The 19322-nt window shown below is 33.9% G+C and overlaps 1 protein-coding gene across 1 annotated transcript in view; it reads left to right on the top strand.

Annotated features, from left to right (window-relative positions):
- The first annotated feature begins 9251 nt into the window (after positions 1-9251).
- Positions 9252-19322, top strand: part of ZFPM2 (zinc finger protein, FOG family member 2) — a 348432-nt gene continuing 338361 nt past the window's right edge. Inside the window, exon 1 of the mRNA XM_090282767.1 lies at positions 9252-9425. The gene's annotated coding sequence lies outside the window, so the exon portion shown is untranslated. The remainder of the gene's footprint in view (positions 9426-19322) is intronic.

The raw sequence follows: 19322 nt of genomic DNA, 5'->3' as shown, positions 1-19322 counted from the left end.
AATAAATATAATTGATGCTGTTACAAAGGAACTTCTGTGTAGTGTTTAGATTCCTGCACAGCTGTTCTCCAGCCTGAGCATATGTCAGAATCCCCTGCAGGGTTTGTTGAAGCACAGATCCATGGGTCCTGCCCACAGTGTTTCTGAAATCAGATCTGTTGAGTCAGATGATGAACTTTTCATTTCTAACACCATCTCAAGTGATGCTAATGATGCTAGTCCATCGGTGACACTTACAGAACTATTGTTCGCTGACAAATTTGTAATCAGCCAATGAAGTCAGGCATTATTTTAAGAGTAATTCTTTTATAAAATGGTTTGTTGGAGAGGTTCAATCAATAATTAATTGCATATGTAAAGAACCATTTTAATAAGGCAGTGTCAGGAAGGGTATGATTAAAATGAAGAATTAGATTAAGAAAGAGAAATTGACCTATTTGATGAAATGAGGGTTAGATTAAAATTTTATTAGTTAAGAAGAAAAAAATGTTTATGCATACAATGACCAGAATCTTATGCAAATACATTTTTATTGCTTTTTATCTAATTATAATTTCCCCAAATTTTTTGCAGTAAATTGATAATTTTCCTTCATATTCTGTGTGTAGCTGTATGTACATGTTTTTGTATGAGAAAAAATATGTTGCATATGAGACAAAGAAATGCATACTTAATATTTTTAAGGACATGTTTCATTCCTCTTTGCATTATGAAATTGTTTAAGAAAGTCATCAGAATTTTTTGTTTATCTAGTGCCTTTGTTACTATTGTTGACTTTTTAAAAATCAACGTGTGCTTCTTTGATTTGCTGTAGAAACAGAAAGAAATATATATTTATTCTAGAGCCAAAATATATCATGCTCTTTGTTTCCTGTTTCCTTATATTCCTATTTAAGTAAAATAATTTTTAAAACCACATCTTTTATTTGTATTATTATCAACTAGTTTGCAGAATTTAGTTTTGTTAGGTAAGAATACTAGTTGTATTTTCATGGTGCTTTGAAATTTGTAAAGAAAATGTATGGTTTTTCTTGTACAAATTTATACAGTTATGAGTTCTGATTCATTCACATAAGTATTTCTCATCCACATATCAAGTGTAAGCAATCTGGGAATATACTTTCCTTTCTTACTTATAGGCCTTTAAAAATCTAAGTACTGCAGTCATATCCTGGGTAACACGTGCTGTTCTTGCTGTGACAGTGGTGTTGACTTCGGGGAAAATTTCCTGCTGGCCTGATCCCACATTCCCGAACAAACTTCTGGCAGGGTGACGGTCAAAGGACCACAGGTTTCACACTGTCAATTAGAATTAATTTTCTCCAGCAATATGAGTAGTAATAATTTAAAGCTATGTGTCTGGACTTTAAAAAGAATTGACACCATATTGTCGCTCCTTGATTTGGTCTTCAACTTTATTACGATTAAATTCAATTGAAAAATTCTTATTTGAATAAGTAGTAAATGCCACAGCTAAATGCCAAGTACCATACTTACTGCCTCTAGTTACAAATGAAGGTAAGATAGAAGTAAAATATTAATAGAGGAAATAATAAGAATGCATGAATAACTATAATTTAGGATATCTGAGAAGCCTCTCCTACCCTTTACATGTTAAAATGGAGTATCTTTTTTAAAAATTTGTTTTTAATTTATTTTTAGAGAGAGGGGGAGTGGGGGAGAAAGAGAGGGAGGGAAACATCGATGTGAGAGAGAAGCATTGATTGGTTGCCTCTCATCACGCCTCAACCGAGGACTGAACGTACAACCCAGGCATGTGCCCTGACCAGGAATCGAACTGACGACCTTTCGCTTTGCAGAACTATGCCCGACCAACTAAGCCACTCCGGTCAGGGCAAGTATCTTTTTGAAAATAAATAAATAAATAAATGTCATGCCTTGTATGCATAAAGTTTATCTCCTTTGCTAGATTATCCACTTCCTTAGGTCTGGGGTCATCCATCCTGTATGCTGACTGCCGTCATTCCAGTACCTAACACAATGACTGCCAGGTTCTTCACCCTCAACAAATACTGGTTAAATGAATAAAGAATAAATGAATAAATACATGAAAGCCTCATAAAGGGAACAAAATAACATACAAGCCTGTCATATTTTGTTCTTATTATCAATTAGGGGCTCTTTATGGTTGAAATACATCACCATCATATAAAAATACAGTTTTAGTAATGAATATACTTTCATATTTCTTTATGATATGGTTACTATCTTCAATTAAGCAAGAATAGATTTATGGGACTCTAGACTGAGACCTGATTACAAAATATTTGAATTTCAGTGCCATCTCTGTCACTAAGTTTTTGGGTCAATGCACAAGGCATTTACTAATGAACTGAATATTTTTTAATGCCTGAGTTATTTTCTGAGACTAAATCAGTCATTAGAAACTCTAGTTCAAATTTGCCTGTATTTTCTCAACTGACTTTATTTTTCCTGTGATATCAGTGTTTAATCTGTCATGTAAGATTAGTTGCTGCTTGCTAGATTTGTGTGTGTTCTAAGCAAAATCTTTATTTTCTTATTAGCATTATTCATTTAATTTGAAGGTTCTTAAGCAAAACATTTCAAGGGGGAAAACCTTTAAAAACTTAAATTGTTTTCAGATTTATATGTAAGAAGTGTTAATACTTCCATCTAGAAAAATAGGCAAAGACCTTGTAGCAAGGAATATTATTCCATTTTTATAAAATCAAAGAGTTCGTTTTTTTCCCCTAACGAAACAATTTGAATACAACCTGACCTTCTTCCCTCCCTTTTACAGTGGAGTATGGTCAAAATCAAACCTCCATTAAAAATTCTCTAATATCTTTTTTTTTCATTAACATTTCAAAACTCAATTTAAATATTCACAAATCTCATTTTTAATAAACTTAGAAAAATTCAGATAATTTCCTTCAACTTTTTGGATTGAAGGACAGCAGTTGGTACAGATATAAAAAAGGATGTACAACCATGAGCAAAGCCCCAAATCAATTATATAGAAGAAATAACATAACACATGGAAAGAAATTAATCAAAAAGAAGAATTTCTACTTTATGACTCTCTGGTCTACTACCTGCAGGCAACAAACGCAAATGAAAAAAATCAACATTCTCCTAGCAGATAAGAGAAAAATTAATAAAAATGTTTCCTTCCTACTAGATCCCCTGATGCAACTATTGTTAAAAGTGAGTGACAGAGGAAGAACTTGCTCGTTTAAAATACTGGTTTTTTTTTAGACTGCCGAAATAAGGTTTTCTTCTTGCTGTTAAGCTCAATTACATGACTCAGTGTGGGTTTGCACTGTCCAAAGAGCATCCCTTTTCCTTGCCCCTTCTCGCTAAATGGCTCTGTAGGATATGCAGGAGACAAATGTAATAGGAACTGAGTGAGAAGCATTTTGAGGAATGCCTACAGGGTAATGATGATTCATAAGGAAGTCTGTTTGCAGCAGCTGAAAACTCTGAGAGGCACTACGGAGAGCCACGAAATATGCTGCAGATAAAATTAGTAAAAAGAGAGTCGTATTCTAAAGAAAGAAATATCCCACTCCATAATGCAATGGGGAGGGGCCCGTTTTTGTGGCTTTCTGCTTTATGGAATTCAGTTTTATTTTTTTATTTGTAATTGCACAAACAGGCCATACATGTACAGAATGTATGAGACTAAAAATCTTTCCTGTTAGAAGGGCTTTATATTTTGTATTTCATGAATATCATCTAAAATTAACAAAGAAATACGAGGCTAGAATGCAGAGTATTAGGTAACTAGACATCCGATTTAAATATCAGTTCACTGACTCATTTCCATCACGTACAGAAAATGTAACATAACTTTAGAATGGCCATCCTATTTTAACTCCTTCTACCTGTCACCTAAAATACAGCGTCCCTGTATAGGGTTTTGACATATTTGTGCATTACATATGAAATGTGAACCAGCATTTGTCTATCCCTAGTTTATATGATCATATTTACCTTTGGAAAGGTAGCATCACATGACCAATATAGCTCAATTATTATGTAATAATTAAAGTATGGGTGGTATTTGCTTATACTGTCAGATTTCGAGATCCCTATTGTTTCATATAGATACTGAAAGGTTTTACATACCTTCTCATTCCTTTGTATAAGTAGATCTTTTGCAAACAATTTTAAAGGAGTATAAAGCAGAAGCTGGCAACTTGGGGACAATATCACTATTTTCATTTTTATTCATTTATTATGATTTTTGAGAAATTTATTCCATTGGTATATATTCTTTGTTCTACTCATGAGTAAGATGATGTAAAGTTTGTGATGGAAGTTTCAATATTAATAATATGATGTGATAAAAATGATCTGAAATGGCGTAGATTAAGAAGAACTGGGAAAAAAAGGTTTGGAAATATTTGTATGTTTTCAGGAGAAATTCACCTAGCAGAATTTCTGAGCACGCTGTGATGGATTATTGTAATTATTGGGAATGATAATATTTAAATGTGACTTTCTTCCCACCTGTCAGTTGCAATCAAGGCTGCCCAGTATTCTGAAACAGTCTCATTTTGCTAGGTGGCTAGTCTTGTGCAGCCTCTAGAATGCTTAGAATATTAATGCAAGGAGAGAAGATTGAATGCACTTTATAGTTCCATTATGACAAAGTGTTTGTTTTGCTTTAACCAAAAGGCATGCAAAACCTAACTAAAATAATGTATAATAAATTAATGCTAGTCGAGTGCTTAAGACAAAGGACCCCTTTAGGGGGATAGTGCATCAAAACCATAGAATTTGTCATTTCTTTACCCTCTTCATACTTGACCATGAATATTAATTTTCATAGAATTTAATTTCTTTCTTGGCTGCCTCATTCTGAAGTGCTTTGAATTTATAGAGAAAAAGATAATATGACATTTATGTCAGGGTGGGTCTAGTTATACTAGGCTGTCAAGGGAGGAAATTATTGAAACAATATGGTTTAAAGACACATATATTTGAATACTTACTATGTTGGTCTTTATCAGTTCTTGCATTTTCTCATTGTATTGCTTATTTCAATCCTTTTTCCTCTGAATTCTTATGTATGTCCTATATATTTCCCTAAAGTTTTCTTTTTCACCTTCTAGCTCTTATTCCAGTGAGTGGCTATGAATGGGTGCCAGGGATTTCTTTAACTACCTGAAATTGTAGCACTGATTTTTTTCATAAATTCATTTATCTTGGGAGGAGACACTCTCCAAACTGCTTCTTAACGTCACAAACCCAATTCTTTATTTTTATTTTATTTAATGATCATGTTACCATTGTATATGCTTAGGACGACTTAATCTTGAACATCCCATTTGCCTTTGCCAACTCCAGATCACTGAAATTACCACCACATGAAAAGTGCTGCCACAGTCAGGCCCAGCTTTTACAAGATAGCTGTTGGTCCTAGTGAAATGAAAGGCTTCGCCACACACTGGACAGCCATCAGTATTGTCAGGGGTTGTGAATCTACATGACCCTTCTTGCTTCCACTTCATCTCGAGGGAAAAGGTAGCTCTGGTCAATTCAAATGGTACCTGAATACCTAATTGTCTCTCTTTCTGAAAACAGAAGCATTCCTTTGCACCCACCAGAATCTCCCAGTAACCTCTTCTATCATCCAGTATCAAAGGTGAAAGGATGCCTACTCGTTCTGAGAACTGATGAACAGGTTTATGGGCCTGGCATATAGCACTGTTGTATTCTTAGCTTTAGGATATATGGTTAATTTTTAGCATTTTAAGTGAGGTAAATATTATATTTACAAACGTTAAGATGATTAATTCTGGTGAGTGTGTTTCAATATCTATAAATCAGAGGCATTTGAAGTGCTGAAATTCCGATTTCCTTACACTTGCCTGCCAAGTGGCCTCAATCAGAAGTAATTTTCTCCATGAGGGCACATGGAACTCAGTCGTGAGCCTTTTCTGAGTAGATATTATTATTCGTGTCAAATTATGTGTGGTGGTTTTTCTGAAGTGGACTTCTGTGACCACTAATCCATACATAGGAGGTTCCTTCATTCCCTCCTTCATTGGTGCTGTTAATTATACTTGTGCTTCATGGGTCTCCTGCCTTTTTAAAATGTTAGTTTATGGCCACGAATTATCTGTAAGGTTTTTCTATTGAAGAAACATGCGATGTAGACAGTAGAGTGAGATCTGATCTTAAACCATAAATACTATGCATTTTAATAGAAACCTTCTTTCCAGAGCCTGATTTGATAGCATGGCTAAAGGAACAGTTAGTAATTTCACATTTTAAAGTATAGTAAATTATATAACTCTGATGCTTGCTTTGGGAAAAATACAAGTTGGCCATTAAATCACTATTATGTGGCTTGCTCTAGACATCAGCATTGAGAACTTGCGTTTTTTGAACAGGGAGCTCAAAAGAAATTTTCACCTTTTCTTTTTCTTTTTTTTTTTGTAGTCTGTTTTTGAAAATGAATACTTCTTTTCAATTATATGCTTAGAATTTCAAATTGATAGCCAACACATAAAATAAAACAGTCCTTGGGGAAGAATACTATATTATAGATTAAGATTTTATTGTAATTTTTGATAATTAAGCAATTCTGTGGATTTGTTTCCTTTTAAATTTTCACATGAGGTCTTTCCATTTAATATTTAATAAAACTATTACATTTAAATTTGATATCATACTATGGGAGCAAGTTTTTTAAGTCACTGAGTATTTTAAGTAATTACATATTATTTTTAATAAAACCCTTCTAAGAATGATAGCGTGTATGCTTGGGATTTCCTTATTTAAAAAGAAAGCATTATTATTACTATTGATTTTATTCTTATAATATGAATTTCTTCTCTTTATAATATATAGGCTTCTCTAACTGAAGAGCAGCCAGAAATAAAAAAGGAATTTACTAAAATATATATGAACTATTAAAGATATTTATTTTATAATTACAGACTTTTTAGTAGCAAAACTCAGGATATATTTTCAGAAAGTATATATTGTCATTCTGTATAACTGATATTAAGGCTGTTACCATACAGACTGATTTAGTATGGATATAAAGTATGTAAATAATTAAATATTAGTAATCAATTATTTTAGGTTTAGTAAAGTCTACAAGATGATCACTCTCATTTTGGGGGTGGGATGTCTAATGTGTTGTAGTATATATTCTCAGAAATATGACAAGAACAGTAAGAGGTTTCTCAGTTTTTAAAGACTAGATCTTTAAGCATCAGTTAATAGTTATGTTAATATGAATTAACCATTTCTGAAGATTTTTGTGTTTATGAGTTGTCTCTATTTTATAGTGTTTATAACTGCTAAAGAATGGCTTGCATATTAGTATGGTATATTAATATAAGGTATTTTTAAAATCTTAGTTTTTATTACATTATTTTGATGACATTGATTGTTATTAAGATTGTATAGGTTTCAAGCATATATTTCTCACATCAACTTTTTTGCTTATTAGCTTGTAACCTCATTCTAGTTAACTAACCTCAGGAATTTCCTTTCTAGATCTATAAAATAAAAATAGTAGTAATTCCCATAACTACCTCACTTCGTTATTTTAAAGATTACATGGAAGTCCTACATGAAACACAAATGAGAAAGCTTCACACATCATTTTTTTTTAGCAAAATTGTTATAATTAAGTGTTTTGAAAAATATAGAAATATTCTTTTACTCATTAGACTCAGACTTAATAATTAGAATTATCAGATAAATGTTTAATGATTGTAATAGTTTAGATCATTACTACTTTATATACTCCTTGCATATCTTGCTACTTGACACTTGTTTTAAAAGGTGAAAGATTATGTACTTTGAATAATGATAAGAAATAAAAACAAGTATAAGATCCATGATTGTTGACTGTGATTTATACAAAAATCCATGTTTTTCCATATTTTCTTTTTTCTTTAAACCTTCCACCTTGAGCATAAGAAAACAAATTGCCAGAGTGTTTGGAATTAGGGCATTCTTTCTTTCTTAACATTTGCTATTTTAAAGAAAAAAAGAGTAAATGACTTTTAAAGAGGACAGAGAAGCTCTTTGGATGTTTGTTAATTAAATCCATGCAACTAATTCTGTTTGTGAAAGTGTGTCATATGAATTCAGCCCTCTGGAAACTGGCTTTAGGAAAACACCAGATACACCCGTGTGCTGTATGTACCTATTTCTGTTTGCCTACACATGTATAAGATCTGTGGTATACTCACTATTTTAAATTATTTATTTTTGTCTTTTGGGTCTGAAAATTTCCTAGGATATTGCTAAGAAGTAAGAGAAAGAGGCTGTCGAAGCCTTTTAAGTGTATAGCCTGTCTGATGAGACTGCTGACGTGAGTGACAATTAGTACAAATGACCATAATTGTGTTCTGTGAATAAAAAGTCACATCGCTTCTTTAGGAGCAAGCACAGGCTTCTGCTTAGGAAAAATGAGCCAGTTTGCTTCTTTAGGACAGGCAGAAATCGCAGTCAGCCGTGCCTTATTCCCACGTAGCCCACTTCTGATCCGTCGGAACAACTACCGCCCTCCCTTTCCTTTCAATAAAATAGGTCTATTAATGTAGTGCACCTCACTCTCATTCACTCCAAGGAAGTTGTATTTTTATTACTGAAAAAGTATCACATAAATACAAATTACATTTTTCATTCGAAAACTACTTTTCATTTCAGAAAAAATTCAATTAATTATGAATAGGGTTATGCTTTCATCAGGGAGAGAAATATGTAATTTTTCTTCAAGCCTCAAACACATATAATGAAATCTTTTCTTGGAATCCACTCTTAGGATGGATTTTTTAAAGTATAGACTTTATTAAAATCTCAGTTCAATTAAAATGCATTCAATTACCTTAAATCTTTATTAAAATCTCAGGTAAAATTGTACAACAGTGTAAAAGAGACTTGTACTCTTTACCAGGCTGTTAATTCATACAAATGAACATGAAGCACACAGTTTTGCTCTTCATGGGAGAATTTTTAAAAAAGAAAAGCTTTGGACTTGGAATTGGGGGTGGGGAAGGGTTGGAGATGAAGGTTGCTCTCTAGGCAAAAACTTTGGGCATGGGTTTCCTTCCACTTATCATGAGTCCATGTTACTTGTGAATGTGGATGTGGCATTATCTTGTGCAAATACATTTGGTGGGACTATCTGGCCTCTTTATAGAATACATTTATTTTCACCCCCTTAATCAAAAAGACACTATTTAAGGATTTTATTTCACTATCATCTTTGGATATTTTTGGTACAGTGTCCCTGATTCTTTTTCAAGGGCCGCTAGAAGACACCATTGAAGAGGAAGAAGAAGAGTGTCCGTCCGAAGAGACAGAAATCATCTCAAAGGGGGACTTTCCATTGGAGGAAAGCTTTTCCACAGAATTTGGGCCTGAAAATCTAAGCTGTGAAGAAGTGGAATACTTTTGTAACAAAGGTAATTATTAAAGGTTGGCTGAAATATGTGACTCCATTTACTGAAGATGATTTTGTAAAGTTTAAAAAATGCACTGATAGAGTAAAGGTGATGAAATTGCTAACATGTAATTCAACAACCTGAAAATACATGTAGAACTTTTTAAACATAAGATATTATATTGAAGGCTAAAAGACGTGGATTCACTTTAATAAGTTATATTGTATAGTTAAATAAAGTTACACATTAATTAGCCAATTGACTATGAATATGTTCATGTTGATTGGCCAATTACCAATTTTATCCAAATGCCTTTAATATTTATCAGTTATTCATTTATTTTTTCAACAAATATTTATTGAATGCCAGTTGTTTGTAAGGCACCGAATGAGGCATTGAGTTTCAGCAGAAGTGAGTGGGGTGGAGTTCCTGACCAAGTTTCTAGCTCACTCCTTTTGAAAACTGAATGCTGTAGGTGTTTCACATTAACTTGCAACACTGAGGATTGTATTTTTTTTTTTTCGATATCATCAAATAAGAAAATACCAACTCATTCTCCATTCTAGGAACTCTTTTGACACTTGAATATTGAAACAAAAGAAGAACATGAGACAGTATATCTCAGCTTGTTTTTAATCTTGACTTGAACCCAGTGCTCCCTGCCAGTAATTGTGTACTCACTGGAAGTGTATATGCCTTCGCTTTCTTTCTTTCTCATGATTCTTTTTTATTTAGTTTTATTTGATTGTTTTGTCTCTGAAAGTGAAGGGAGTCTTCTCTTGCCTCCTGCACCAACATACAGTTTCACAAGTGTTTGGCTCACTTCCTTACCTCGGAACAGCTGTTTGTGTTGATTTTACCATGACAGTTTCCCAGAGACAATGCCTGAGAGTGTATGTCTGTCTCTGTATGTCTGTGTTTGCACCATTTTTATTCAGATGTGTTTTTTTTAGGCAGTCAGAGAAATTATGTGCAATGATTTTTAAAATATCTTTTTGTGTGAATTTGTTAACTAGACTTGATATTCTGAAATCAAGGATGCTGCCATAGCCTCCTCCTCCCCCCAAAATGCTAATAATAAACGTTTCTCTGTGGCCACATATACATTTGATACATATTATTAAAATTCCAGTATGACTTCTCATGTTGCTGGTATTAGAATCAAAAGAAGCCAGCCAGGTTCCATCCCTGTGGTCAGCAGAACCCTGTGCCCTAAAACTGTGCAAATGGAGTCAGCACCAGCACTTGGATACACTGGGGTTCAGAAAACCTTTTAAAGAGTTGTCTCTTTGACCATTATCCTGAAGACCTCAGAATGGTTTTGCAACCTGGCCCTTGTCTCCACATCAGAGACTTTAGTTGAAACTAAGAATGAAATTGACATAATAGATCAGATAGAATGGTACAGACAGAATAGATCTTTGTAAGTGAACTTAAATTTCAGGCCAAACAAATATTCTCATTAGTTGTTCTGGATGTTGGAACCATTTTTTGATGATGTGTAGCCATGACAATACATATAAGAGCTGGCTGGGGTTTCAGATCTATTTGAGGACATCCTATTTTCCTTCTTTATCAGCAAATAAATCCTTTACTGCACTGAAAAATACCTACCTTATGTTTTAGGTTTGCAATAAAAATCCCAATAGTTAGAAGGTCCCATTTATTCTTATTGCTCTTGTCCTTTAAAGAGGTAATGTATAGATTCAGATATTTTTGTCAAGTTGATTAATACAGGGAGCATTAATGATAGGTATTATTAGGTATGATTTTCTGTTGGGATGACCATTGGTTAAGGCCTATGTTTAATGAAAAGATTACAGAATCCCTATTTTAGATTAGTAGTTATTGGAAGAAAACAGACTTATGGTCTCCAGACAATAACCTCCGTCTAGGCTAAAGAGAATTCTAACTCATAAAAAATAATGACAGGCTTTTAGAGACTAAGAAAAATAAATTAAAATTATTAAGAACATTGTTTAATGGATATTGTTATTAATTATTTGATGAACTATTGGAAATTTGAAAAACATCAAATTCTATCATAAATAATGTTTAATATATCATGTATAATATATTAAATGATATGTAATTAATAAATTTCATATTATAAAAATAATTCTGTAATGTTTAGTTTGAAACTAGAAAGTAATGATAGATGGGAATAAGAATTCTTATTTTCATATAATATTTTTCAGGATAAGTACTACTGTTACTACTGTTTCAAACTACTGCCACATTATTTAATAGGAAAATAATTTCATTATTTTACTCGTATAGAATGAAACCAGGGAATTCCCACTGAAGTGGGTAGGACCTAGTATGAAAGAGAGACAACTCTTTGATATATATTCCACCCTCTTGAGGTCATACAAGGAACTCCATTCATTTTTCACTTAAGTTGATTAGCCTCAGAAGGGAAATTTTCTCTCTGGAAAATTAGAAATTAACCTTTCTGAAGAAATTCACATATTAGTCTTGGTGACACATAATTATATTTTCTTGCCAGTTTCAGGAAAGAAGATAGATTAGGCATTAAAAAAGTATAAGTATGCCCCCAGAATAAAACAAGGATGCCAGTCTGTTAAACCAAACACGCCGTTGACCGGAGACAGCCAACTGACCTGGAGTCTGCACGATCCTTCCCCATGTGGGAAGGCCACCCTCCCCTCCACACCCCCACTCTTATTAGGGATTTCTGGACCCAAGTGTAGGTAGGACGACGACCATGTCCAGCTTGAAGCAGCTAGAGGAGCCAGAGACCTTCGCCCATTGTCCTTTACAAGATTACAAAGGGTCTTAATATCTGAGAGGGAGGGATAGTTATTTTTTACGAACCATGGGTATGGACTTGTGGGGGGATTGCTGGGGGAGGGAGATGCTGGGTGGAGGGGAGTAAAGGGGAGAAAATTGGAACTATTGTAACAATATAATCAATAAAATACATTAAAAAAAAGTATAAGTATGTAAATGGTTAATAGCGCCCGTGTCATGATTACAAAAGCATGCAATAATTGTTCTTAAGAAAAATATTTTTAACTTTGGATCATTGATGAAACATACCTTTTGCACATATTCTGAATCATTTATGACAACTTAAAACTTGACAATATACATAAGAAAATTAATTGCTTTATTTGGAAAGTTTCTTCACCGAAAGATCTAGCCATAACCAAAATTTAGCAATGACAGAGAATTGAGCTTCTACCTTACACAGGATATATTTGGTGTTTAGAATGACTATTTATTATTGGAGTATTCTCCTCAGTTATAAGTGGGTAGTATCTTTTTTATCATTTTAAAAGGGAAGGCTTTTTGAGAGGGCTCAAATAATTTATTAATATTAATAATGTTGCTAGTCATCATGAAACATGTGCTTAAATATGATCACATCATTCTCATAAGGTAAATATTCCACAGTAATGTCAAAAAATGTTGGTCAGACTTTTCCGTTACCTTTAAATGGGTAGAGTTCGTAATCATCTAAATTTAAAGCATAAATGTTCACAATTAAATTAGGAAAAGATCACCTTTAATAAACCCTTGTTAGTATAGTCACGGGTCTAAAATTTGAGCCTGACAATTCCATTGGGGTTTCCAGTGTCACTTTTTACTTCGAGTCAGTTGCATAGCTTATGTTTCTAGTTTTCATCTTTGAAGTGAATTATGTTTATTTAAAAAATACTATTCAAGGTTGTTTTGCTATCCTTAGATTTTAAGAATTTTAGCAAAACATAAAGTATTTTAATTTGTGCCATCCTCTTCTGTTTAGTGAGTTCAGTTAGATTGTCTGGCGTCTTGCCTTAACAGTATCTCTGAGAGGAAGGAAACAAGCAAGAATTATTTCCTTGAATTTACAGATGACGAAGACATCAGGCTGGGTCCATAAGTGCTACATGTTTCCTGTGGTGCTGGATTATTTGCTTCAGTGATTTTTTTTTGCCTTTTCTTCTGGCTTATATAGTAAACACAGAAGTACATCCATGCACATTTAGAACTAAGCAAACTAATATAAATTGAAACACAGGTGGTCTGGAAAACAAGCAGAGGAGCTTTTAATTTTGTCACTGCTGGCAGATGGAAACTCTTTTATTTATTGGCAATTCTTGGATTAATTCAGAGATAGTAAGCTTCACAGTGGGGTTGACATGGAGCAGTTCTAAAACTGGTCTACCATTATTTATTGTTTGGGAGAGAGTTTCCTCATAAAAATATTCAAGTTTGTTAATGACTATAGTCGATCCGCATATCTTGGGACACATTCCAGGAGAATGTCACAGGATATATGAACAGGAAGAAAAGTGTCAGGTCAATATCACTGTTGACTAATAAGAAAGAAAAAACAAAGAAATTGCATGTCAGTGAGCTCTGAAATATCAATAATGGTTATCTAAAAAAGTTACAGAGGGTCTTTATAAACAGTTCTCTGATGATGTCTTTAACAAAGGCTGAAAGGGAAGATGATGCTATCAACATTTATTTTGGAAGACAAACCTTACTTCTAGTCCCAGTATCTAGATATGGAGGATAATGAGAGAAATCACCGGATATAGTAACCTAGACAGATAAATACAGGGTGGGGCAAAAGTAGGTTTACAGTTGTTTGTGTGGAAATTAATACTGTAATGAATAAATAAGAATGCAAGAATAAACTTTGGATTTTGTGCACTCATGACTGTAAACCTACTTTTTCCCACCCTATATTAGGGCCCCTCAATCTGGAAAGATTACGGTTGAACAAAGGGAGCACAGTGTAAATCCATAGATTAGGAAATAGGGCATAACAATGCATTTTTCTCACAACATTCAAAAAGATTTGACATAGGCAGTATGCAGAAAGCAAAGGTAATATTTCTATTTTAAATAAGTTTTAAAATAGAAAAATGCAAGGCATTTAGAGAAAATAAAATATAACCTGATTACTTAGACTTGGATTTAGCACTATCCCCAGAAGTAATTAATACCAACCCCAAAGCAAATATAAACAGATATTTAATTGAATTTGCAGAAATTTCAGTCTGTCCAATAGATCAAATTCAATATGATTTAACCCATATATTAAGCATCTGCTATGTGCCAGACCTTCTTCTCGGTGCTGGGGATACAGAAGTAGACAAAAGTCAATCCCTCTTTCAAGAGGAGAGCACAATAATCAAACTCACAGTGTGTGATATGATGGGTGATGGTGACCACTGTGAAGAAAAACAGAACACAGTCTGTGATTGAATGATGTTGTGTATATGTGTGTGCGCATGTGCGAGCTAGTTTATAACTAGTGATGGGGAAGGTGAACTTTGCGTAGAGACCTGTAAAAAGGGAGTGTGCTTCTGGTACTGAGTCAAGTGGACTTTATCTATGAGGCTAGTGTTGCAGGGAGCCAGAAGAGGACAGCAGAGAGCTGGGGAGTGGGAGAGGTGTAGTCATACCTGTGGAATTCCTTGCTCTAGGAATCTTGGAGTCCCACCACTTTGGAAGGCTTGTGAGAGAGCCACAGATGAGAGTTGGGGCATACTTGGGACAAGCATGGTCATGACATTATGTCGAACTACCTAGAGAAAAAAGGGCTGCAGAAAGTTTTTCAAAAAGCATCATAGACACAGACAACAATATGGTGATTACCAGAGGGAAAGGGGACTTGGGGGGAAATAGAAGAGGGTAATGAGGGAGGAATGGTGATGGAAGGAGACTTGACTTGGGGTGATGAACACACAATACAGATGATGTATTATAGAACTGTACACCTGAGACCTATGTAGTTTTATTAACCAATGTCACTCCAATACAGTCAATAAAAAAAATTTAAAGGCAGGAAATGGAAGCCAGCAAACTGGGGGAAGCTGTCAGGAGATATAGATAACCCCAATCAGAATCACCCTTGTAGCCAAGAGCTTGATGAGACTCCATCTGTAGCTCATTAAGGTGATTTCTGGAAGAGCAATTTGGGGTGTTTGAGAATGGTGTGAGTCACTTTGCTCTCTTCCACAATACCAGAGTTGGGTGTGCGTTTTCTGTATCTTTTCCCATCCTTGTATCCGAAAGATAAAGAGTAGGAGGCACGAAGATCAAAATCATTTTTATTATTGTGCTTAACAATTTCTACCAACTGGTTGCCAGAGATATTGAAATGTCCCTCTCCCCCGCCCCTTTTCTTTCTGTCTTTGAATTCTGTAACTTTTTTAACAATTAAGAAATAACTGAGGAAAAGCTATTTCTTGTTAGAGTATAAGAAACCCAAGTCTAGATTACTGGCATGTAGAGCAGCAAAAATATTACCTAGATCCTTAATACTGTACCTTTTTTTTCTTAAACCACAACTGTTGAAGAAGAAGGAAAACTCATCTTCATACAGATTTGGTTGTGGGAGTGGTAGCTGCTTGTTTTGCATTTGGTCCAGTGCCAAACATTCATGCCATTGTAGTCCCTATCTTCTTCTGTTCATTTTATTATTATTTTTTAGTTCAGAAAGTCTGTTTACCTATATTTCATAAGCCCCTTTCAATCAATATGGTTTCTTTCCTCTTCTTTTACGCCTTTAATAACATGTTTTTGTCTCCTCTGATGCTTGGGCAACTGGAATCAGAATCCACAAAAGGTGGCTCTACCATAATCACTTTGAGTTCCATAAGGAGAAAGATGTTTACAGGCAACTTTGCTCCTTTTTTGTTAAAGGGATTAAGAAGCTGAGCTTTTAAAATTCTTGCATATAACATTGACATTTCCAGAGTGTGTTTGGACCAGGGAGTTCAAAGAGAAGGAATAAAAAAGAAAAGCCAATATGACTTTGTTTTTTACCTTGCTGGAGGAGCTGTTTGTGCAAATCGCCTATAAGCTTATTGACCTGAATCTTTGACTCCTTGTTTCCTCTGGATTTGGCTGGAGTGGAGACACTGATGGAGCCCTGATAGAGCTGATTGAACAGCCCCCAGCTTTGCTTGGCACGAGCCTCCCTTCCCTTCTCCGCCACCTCCCCCTCCCTCCACATGACATTATTGTTCCTTGGCAAACGCTCTGTTCTTCTGGATTCGGTACTTCTTTAAAAATATATATATGTATTTGACAATTTTCTTACATAAGTCATCCAACCATGCAAAATGAAAAGTAATTCATTTTTGAGACTAGAAATAAAGGCTATAAGTGTCTTATTTGTGTTTTTATCTCATGAGACTGAGAAAAAGAAAACCTTATAATATTATAGTTTCATTTTTTATAACTGCCTTAAAACCCTCAAAACATTATTTTAGTTCTCTTTGGGATCAGAATAATTTTTTTCTTAAACCACAACTGTTGGAAAAATGAGGGAGCATTTGAAAGTAAATTATTCTCACAAAGGAGTCAAAATTTTCTTTGTTTTGATGGAACCAGAAGGTATATAAATTTTGCCCATGAATTTGTATAGGTAAGGACTAGTTCAAGCTTGGTCTGCCTACTTCATGTCTGATCCCAGATAAATCATTGGAACAATTTCAACAAAATCAAGATGATTGATCTTATACCATGCTGAAATGACTCATGATGATATCATTTATACAAATCACGTATGATAATTACACCACTTTCTTGCATTTGATCAAATAAATTCATTTCTTTTTCCTGTGAACTGACCATCCATAGATCTCCACTGTGCAATCTGTCAGATATTTTTGAAACATATTAAAACTTGATAGAATATATAATCATATAGTTCTTTGGTAATTTATGAACAATTTCATATTGTAATAAAGTATATTTTATCCTGCTTCTATCTGACATATAAGATGTTGGGAGATATTTGCCCAAGTTTTCATTACATCCTTATTTTATATCAGCTTCATTATTATTAATAATAAAAATTGCAAGTTAATATAAACCACTTTTACTATTTTAAACATTGTCCTTTTGCTATTATGTTTAAGGATTTTGCAAGTGTAAGAACATTTTTTTGAATGAAGAAAGTAGTTTTGATCAAGTTGTAATGATACAAATAGCAATTTTAAATTAAAAATATTGTTATTTCAATTTTATTTGCTGAAATGATATATATATATATATATGTAATGTATATCATGCAGATCTACATTAATGTCTTCCAATCATTTACATCTAGTAACTCCTACATTTCTATTTAAAAGAAAATTAAAAGTTTGAATAGCTTAGGGAAGCCTGGAAAGCTAATTTATTTTAATCATGGAATTAATGTAGTTAACAACCCTGAATTTGACTGTTGGTCACATTATAGTTTGAGATAAAATGTTATCATTTTAGAGAAACAGATTTTGGAATTTGCTCTCTCCTCTACTTTTTAGCCTTAAACGTCATGAATGATTTAAAAATGTTTGTTCTGCACTAGAATTTTTTAGTTTCAAATGAAATAAGATTTTCAAAGCTCTTAATTGCCTGATATAAAATTCATATTTTCTTGTTAGTATGTAAAATTTTTCACTATGTTTGATTATCATTCTAGAAGCAACTGAAAGTATTAAAGAATTTTGCCCCTCTATTACCTGCTGGGACAATGTTTATCTCTGATATGCCTAGAATGAGTAAAAGGAAATGTGGAAATCTGTGGCATGATGAATTTAACTATAGTAATATAGCCAGTCACTTTTTTGTTGTTCTTGAAAGGTCAGGTAAAAATAACTGAATGTGTGATACCGCTTAAGTCAATACTGATAACAAATGCAGATTGTTATTTCAGCTTCTTTTTTTGTGGTTCAGTGAGATTCCAGAGATTGACATTGAAACTACATACCAATTATAATAATTATAATAATGGTAATAACAACTTTCGTTTGCTGATGGCTCCTGAAAGTCAGACGTCATGCTGTACAAGTATCATCTCTAATCAACTTACTATCCGTCAGGATGGATGTTATTTTCCCTTGTCACTTCCAGAGGTTCAGTAACTTAGCCAAAGTCACCGAAGTACTAAAGGTTAATACTGAATTAAAACTTAGGTTATTGTACTTGTAAAAACAGAGAACTAATTCCATTTGCTGATGTCTATCATTATATAATCCCCGTAGAAGGAGAGGAACACATCTGAGAAAACCTGGACATATGAAGTATAAAACTTGCTTTTCAAGGTTATTTTTAACCTGGCGTTCTTTCATTAAACATGTATTAAACATGACGTGTCAGTCAAGAGTAAGGGCATTTATAAAAACAAAAATTAAAAAATGTTAAAGTAAGTGAATTAAGGGTATGCTTTAAATATTTCTGTCATTTTGGTATTTCTTGAAAGACTGTCAGTATTAACCAGCTTGCAGTAAGTAGAATTGGCATTTTGAGAGAATGAGAAGGCTCTATTGCATGCTCTTTAGACTCATTACACTAATGGATGACTGTGTTACCCTGGTTTGGTGGCAAGAATAAGCCACAATTCCTTATTGCCTGTTTACTATAAGGTTGTTTCCAGGTAAATCAGAAGAATGGGGTCGAACCAAAATGTGTGTGTATTTGGACAGAAGCTAGTAATAAATGGCAGAAATGTTTACATAGCCATCAAAACTCTTTGGATAGGAATTTCAGCCCTGCAGGAATGTTTGCCAAGTGAACTCTTTAAAACAGCTTGACCTTAACGCAAAATAAGGCCAAATAAAAAGTGGAGAAAGGAAGGAAGGAAGAGGGGAATAGGGCATTGTTTGCAGCGAAAGCTCTGGGCACTGTGAAAACTTTTCATTTTTCTGAAGGAAATGCAGTACCGCAGATGGTAAGAGTGGAAGTGAGATAAACATAGGAACTGGAAAAGTAAGCAACACATTCTAACAGGTTCTGTATCAAAGATCTGGAGAAGCAGGAAGATTAGACAAGGAACTGTTCTGAAACTTGACAGTGGCTGCACATAGCAGAGATGGAAAGTGAAATTGCACAGACAGTAGGCTGTGATTATATTTTTCTGACAGTGAAAGAGGAAGGTCTCTTTAAGGGTTATTTTTAAAG

Source organism: Furipterus horrens, unplaced genomic scaffold (assembly GCF_987537825.1).
Source record: "Furipterus horrens unplaced genomic scaffold, mFurHor1.1.pri manual_scaffold_7, whole genome shotgun sequence".
Taxonomy (NCBI): Eukaryota; Metazoa; Chordata; class Mammalia; order Chiroptera; family Furipteridae; genus Furipterus; species Furipterus horrens.
The sequence above is the reverse complement of the archived record's forward strand: the minus strand, read 5'-3'. Positions and strand labels throughout refer to the sequence as shown.